The following is a 7,346-nucleotide window of genomic DNA, read 5'->3' on the forward strand; positions in this document are numbered from 1 at the left end:
TCTTCAAATTCTTAAAATGCAAAATCCTTATTGTAATAAATCCTTTGTGTAATCCATAGTGTTTAAAAAATCCTTTTCCAACAAATCCATTAAAGACTTATTTCCACTACTTCCCTCCCATTTAGAAGCCTAAGCACACAAAGAACTTTTTAATAAGGCTGAAAAAGAAAGCAATATCCCATCAGTTTTAGAATAAGTGTAACACTAACTGTGAAGTAATAATGGAATTCCACCTTAGGGTGTAACTAAGAATAGACTTCCCTCGCTCCTGCCATCAAAAGCATACACGCAATGCTTAAAAGGGTAAAGGCACAGCAAAGATGACCAAATACAATCCCAAGCTCCAGAACACACAGTAGAGATGCTGCTGTGTGCCAGCTCCATTCTTCATAAATAATAAAATACCAAAACCACATAAATGTGGATGGTACTGTGAGATAGGGTGCTCAGCAGTGCCAACACACAGTGCTTGTGGCATTTCTGTAGGGTAGTTCATCTCAATAGAGGAAAGCAGTTTTCCAATAGATCCTCCCATACTCATACAGTTAACCTCCTGATAGTTTCCTTTAACAAGCCAAAACCTAAGAATTCTGTCCTAAAAAAACAAAAAAGCCAAAGGGTGATATCCTGTTTAGTGCTTTCCCCACCTTCCAACCTATGCACACACCCAGCAATTCTTGTTTAATTTCTGCTCTGCACCAGCACTCCTCTTCAGCCTCCTAAGAGGCAAAAACAATTTAAATTATTAAATTAAGAGCTTAGTTCTCAAATGGCAGCAAAATAGTCCAGCCAAAACCAGAGTCACACTCGACAACGCGAAGCCAGAAACACTACATATTTCACACGCTCACTGCACAGAGCTCTTAAGGTTACTGAAAAATGTGTTAGCTGGTGTTAACATGCACAGAACTTCAAACATGCTGTTCACTTTTCTGCTAGAAATCCTTTTATAAACTTTACATTGATAAAACATCAATCACTATAAACAGCTTGAGCCATGCCAGAGGAGTGCTGACCCACCCCCATGTTGCAGTAATACTTCAAATTGCTTAGCATGGGACTTTCTAATTTTGAAAAGTATAGTTGTATCTACTAATGTCCTCACTTATTAATGGATATACTGTCATTACCTTTCCGTGTCTCCTTTCCCTTCATGTGGACCTGGTGAAATCACTAGCTAAAGTAACTTATGGGTTTGATTTTCAGTTCCCTCATTCTCCAGGAAGTGCTTTTCTAAATATCGGTGGGTTTTACTTAACGTGCATTTAAAATTACTGCTGGCTTAGGCTATTTAGCATTTAGACTTAATCAGCAAAGCCAGCAAACATCAGAGTTAATGAGACTTCAAATGTGCAAGTTCATTGGCTCTGTGCTATAGCAAGCTTTCTAAAAATGCAAATAAAGCTTTGTGACAATCTTTGTGGCATCCCAGGGACCCATACTCAGACCAACACTATCCAATGCCTCAATCAATGGGATTGAGCACAGCCTCAGCAAGCTCACAGACAACACCAGGCTGAGCAGTGCTGTTGGTACTGCTGAAGGAAGGGATGGGTGAGAGGGACAGTGACAGGATGCAGGAATGTGCTCCTGGGAAGCTGCACCCGGGTGGGGGCAAGGCGCAGTGTCAGAACAGGCTGGGTGATGAACGCGTGCACTGAGACCAGCCCTGCAGAAAAAGAGATACTGATAGATGAAAAATTCTATATTCTTTTCTAACAAAGATTACAGTTATCATATTGTCATGCAACAGAATGTCAAAGCTCTCAGTTAACAAAATTATCTCCCCTAGATATTCAGGGAAATGTCATCCCTACGTTCCCAAGTGTTCTATAGAGCTGTTAGGTTATGCAAATGTATGGCAGAGAGGGACACAAGAGCAGTAACCTAAAGAGATAAGACAATTTTTCACACAATTTGAGTGATGGGCATGCTTTGGCAGGTGGCATTTTGGTTTGTTTTTTAAAAAAAAAACAAACTTGTAAATAGCATGCTTTTTAACCTAAAGCTAAAATTTTATGCTTGTCAAAAGAACTCACCACACCACAATCCCACCAAAAAAAGAAAGCAAGAAATTAGTTTGCATTGACTTTAAAAAAAAAAAACTATTTTTGGATCTGCCAGAAATTGAATTTAAAGCACCCACAAATTCAATGCAGCTCTGCCTATCAAGTTGAGATTTGCTAACCAAGTCAGTCTTCCTCAAGAAGGAAGAGGTAGGAGGTAATGTCTAAACATTTCAGAATGCTGAACACTGACTTCACTCTGAAATAACAGGAACATATTAAAATCAGAAAAATAGATTATTGTATATGAGAATATTGGAGTGAAGAAACAACAGCAATGTCCCCTACAATAGCCTTGCTGCACTGGCTGTGTTCTACCACAACTACAGAAAGGAACTGTTCAGGTCACATCAGAAACAACCTGCACAGGTTAATTGATTATCATTCTATGAGGTTTGCCAAGAATCTGTTAAAGTGAAACTCATACATCAGCTCACAATAATTAAAAAAAAAAAAAAAAAAAGGAATAAAATCCACTTAGCACCTGCTCCAATTCTTTTTCTATTGCCTGGGAAACTAAGTGTTGCTTGGTAACTCAAATCCATCTGTTCAAATTTCCTCTTCCAGTATTCCATTTTTATCAGAACAGAAAAACTCACCCCTGAACTGAAAATTTGATCGGGGTGGGGAACCACGCCCAAAACAAAAAAACACAAAAAAACCCCCAAAAACCCACCAACAAACAAAAAAAAACCCACAAACAAAAAAAAAAAAAAACCAAAAAAAAAAAAGAAACGAAAAAACCAAAAACACACAAAAAAATAAAAACACAAAAAAACCCCACCTATTTTATCATTGCATAAAAGATACAACAGATCCTTATCTGTTTTTAAATTAAGGCAGAGTGAAAAGTGTCTGATGCTGTCTCTTAGAAACAACATATCTCAGATAATTTTTTAAGAATGGGTAAAGAAATTCTTTCTACTCCTTTTCCTCACCTCAAGGCAATACAAGGAGAGAGACACCACTTCCTCACACAGTTCAGACTTCACCTTTCCTGTTTCTATGTGCTGACATATAGACCTATAGACCAGGGGCGGAGGGACAGTTTAAAAATTACTTCCCTGTACATCAGTACCCAAAATAAATGCTGAACACACGGATACTATAAATATATCCAAATGCTTTGTTTTCTCCAGAGATCCAAACCAAAAGAATCTCAACCAAAATTACTGCTATTATCTGTTGTGATTAAAAACAGACTCTAAAGGAGAATTTTCGAAACTTCGCGAATCCATGTAGTGCTTTTTGCATAGGTTAAGAGCAGAACACCAGCAAATGGAGGAAAACTGCATGTGGACATAGGATAACACACATTCTGTACATGATTACATGTATTTTAAAAAATCCACCGAACAGAAGTGGCAGCAATAACAAACCTCCATTATCTGTGCTTTCCATTTTTTACTTTTTTCAGGCACTAAACTTACCTCAACATAGGCATGGGGTTTGGCTTGTTCTGATAACTTTTGGAGTCACTATTGAAGAAGGTCTTACTACAGCAGGTATTGTTTCAACAAATAAAAGTGTCTTAATATATACTGAGAAAAAAAATACATGCTATGCAATTATCTGGTTTCTGTATCTTTTCAGACTCAAAAACTTGGAATTATTGCTATTATAAACGTATTTTGTCATATTTTTTTCAAAAGAGAGGCACAGTCAGCTCAAGGATTTTCAGAGTAGTACTTTGTTTCAGGAGAATTTTATGAAGGTTTAATTTTTTCTTCTCTTAGCCAGCCTGTCCTCCTTCAGAAGACATTCTCTCTTCTATGTGAAGCATAGAACATTGCAATGCTCATGACCAGCCCAGATGTACTGCAGGGAAATCAATTCATACCCGTGAAGCAGCTTTCTCTTTACCATTTATTCTTTCTCCTATACCTTGAAATTAGAGCTTTACTCAGTCTAAGGCAAGTATGGGATGCATAGACCAGACACCATCAACCCTTTCAAGCTCTGGTTCATACACTGAAGAACATGTAAAAAAGCAGAGAGGTTACAGCTGCCAAAAGTTTCAACTTAAGTATTTTTGAACTTCCAGAATAAAAGAGCCTACGCATAAATTCCTCTCCCCTTGCAGGATTTGCACATATTGACCAGCAGCATTATTAAACAGACATCTACATGGACCTTTATGCACCTGTATACATTTCACACCATGCTAAGTATAAATATCACAATATCGTTTGCTATTCCAAAAAATGGGCATTTTTAATCATCCAAGTGGCAAACTTCCCAATCTATGTAGGAAACCAGAACAATTTATTGAGCCCACAGCCTCTTCCTTAGCCTCTTCCTTTCTGCTCACTGGATATTTATGCCAGGCTGCACACCACTACCATTGTCCTGAAAAACTTGCAACTCATCACTAATGAAAAGACCAAATGCACATCCATTTTATGTGTAAACATACAGACATTTCCCATCCACAAGCAGACACATCCTTTCACTAAGTCATTCCAACAACATTTTGATCATCTATTCAATCTACTTCCCTTTTTAAGGTGGGCAGGAAGGTCAGAACACACATTCGGTGTTTCCAGCAGAGCTACCTCATCCACCCAGACTAATGCTTGCACTAGGCCCAGCAGTACCACTCAAGAACTGCTTCTCCACCAGGACAGTGAAAGACAACTCATGGGACACCTTATGTGCCAGAAGTAATCAGGATCCACAGTCAGGAATCCACAGTGGTGCCTTCTCTCAGGATCAGGAGACCACACACAGTGCCCACCTTCAGCTGACCAGCCTTGAGCAGCACAGGGATAACACTGCACTGCTCCCCAGGGGAGTCTTAATGGCAATATATTCCTTTTATTTATGCAAGTTGGGTGAACAAGTCTAGCTCATTATTTACGAAAATACTTCTGAACTAGAGAAATTACTTTGATGCCATTTTGATTCAATTAGCTCATGATCCCCCACAACAGGCAAAAGTCAGTTATCTCATTGGTGAGCAGAGATATATAGAATAGAAACAGAATTCTCAACATGCTAAAAGAACCTTGTTAAAGTAATTTCAGTCAATAAGCCATTTCTTAGAGGTTTATCTTGCACTAAACATGCTCTGTAGTACAACTACATGCTAAAATACCACCTCAGAACATTTTTTGCTCCCCCTCCAAATATCAAAAGTATAAAATACCAGCAATGTTAATGAGAAAGGCTATACAATAATATAAGCAAAATGACCAATAAAAGTGTTGCTTTACTTCTCCATTCTAACTACATGAAAAAGATTGGTTTTATACAACTGTGAAACTACCTTCAGTTTGACGAGGAAATTTGCAACAGCACAGGCTGGCAGAAGAATCCAGTGTTACTATGGAGATTTGATTTGTAGAGTTTCACTTATAAAGAGCAATTTTCTTTGGAAAACACAATATGTTGCTGAAGAATCCTTAGCCATAAAGAGAAAAGCAAATTTGAAAAATTCTTGATGTCTATTTAGCACTTAATAGATGCATTAACACTTCACAGTCTATATACTGTTGACAAAATCAGCATAATGAAAACATGTAGGTAAGTGTATAATAAATGAATTCTTTTCAGAATATTCTATGACCTAAAACTCAGAATGAAAAACAAACTTTAGTCTGTGTGCTGACACATGGACTGTGATATGCATAACAAAGGAGAACCGACCTTTTTCTGACTTTTACTTACAAGCAAGTTTCAAAAAGCATCTCACAGACATATTAATAATATAGCTCTGAAATAGCTGAGCAAAAAGTGCTAAATAAGTGAAAGCTACAAGATTTCACTCAATAGTTCCTTTCCAAGTCTCCACCTTAAAGAGTACTATATTTTAGGGGATGAAATAATTTTCTTTCATCATTTAGTTTTAAGCCCAGTTATTAGAACAACAATATTAATGCTTTTAACTCACTGATTATCAAATAACAGAAAATGTCTATGCACTGAGGCTGCAATGAGCGATCACCCCTCACTTAAATATATTTATGGTTCATCCATCCGTCAATTCTAACACTTTTCTTCTGATCCTTCTGTCAGGAGTTAGGCATCTGTTAATGCTGACACTTCTCTTTGGGGATTCTCTAACTCATACTGACTATTTTTTTCTTTCCACTCTCCCTTCACACTACAGAACAACTCTTAACCTCAATACCACCTGAAATGTTTGATTTCACATTTATTTCGTATTTCTTTCTGAAAGTTTTTATAGGCTTAGACAAGGTCAGTCCTAACAATTCGTTCAAATGTGGCAGTTTATTTTCTATGCCTTTCCAAACATCCCTGTGAGGAATTTGATCTAGGCCTTCTGTAAATCACTAGGGAGCTTGAATCTGTCACTGGTTTAAGCACACAGGACTCACTGAACATGCCAAATCTTAATTCTAGATAGAAATGTCATTCATACACGTTCCATCGTTTTAATTCACTGCTTAAGCTACATTTAGAAGCTCTCAGCAAGTACAGAATGCACCAAATTGTCACTAAATGACAAAAAAAAATAAAACCCTAAGTTACTCAGTAAGTCTCTGAATTGGCAGATTTTCCTTAATTTAAATATAGCAGTAGGCTGATAACAACCATTACCCAAGCTCTACTGACATCAGATAACAAAGCTTATAAACACAGACATTTTGGCACAAGATAATTCAAAACAAAGAGTTCCAAATAGCTTAAGGGTTAAAAACTATAAGAGGTAGGTTAACTGTACAGAGAGAAACTGTGTGGAATGAGAACTGAAACCTAGAGAGTATAAAAAGTTAGCTGGTGGAAAATTGCCAGCTACATAACTCTGTTGACATATTACAGAAACAATTTATTTCATAGTTTACTTACTGCATTATTTCTTGGTTAAATACTATCTGGTTATTTACAGCTCTCTGTGGACTCTCACAATAGAGTCAGGCAGATTTTCTAGGCCCCTATGTCTTACCACACAGCCTCCATTTTCAAAATCACTTCTTCACATATCTTGCCAATTGATGGACTTATCCCACAAATGTCAAAAATTCTTGGCATCCACTCCTACCTAACAGCAATATCTTCAGGAACAGGTCCATAGTCAGAACCTCAGCATGCTAAATTCTCCCTTTACAGGCATTATTCATTTTCTATTTGGATATTGCTCTGTGCCTTTTTTCAGAAGACTGGATTTCAGGGCTGAACTTTAGCTCTCAGCAGGTCTCTGTGAACCAATGGTTTGACTCTTTCTTTATTTACATCAGCACAAGTGTACTCTAGCCAGTGACATCACCACAGCAAAATCACTTCAGATTAAATCATGTGCAAGTCTGCTAACTATAA

The 7,346-nt window shown here is 37.4% G+C and overlaps 1 protein-coding gene across 1 annotated transcript in view; it reads right to left on the reverse strand.

Annotated features, from left to right (window-relative positions):
- Nucleotides 1-7,346, reverse strand: part of ERC2 (ELKS/RAB6-interacting/CAST family member 2) — a 395,998-nt gene that overhangs the window by 332,278 nt on the left and 56,374 nt on the right. The window lies entirely within an intron of this gene.

This window comes from Poecile atricapillus, chromosome 9 (genome assembly GCF_030490865.1).
Source record: "Poecile atricapillus isolate bPoeAtr1 chromosome 9, bPoeAtr1.hap1, whole genome shotgun sequence".
Classification (NCBI taxonomy): Eukaryota; Metazoa; Chordata; class Aves; order Passeriformes; family Paridae; genus Poecile; species Poecile atricapillus.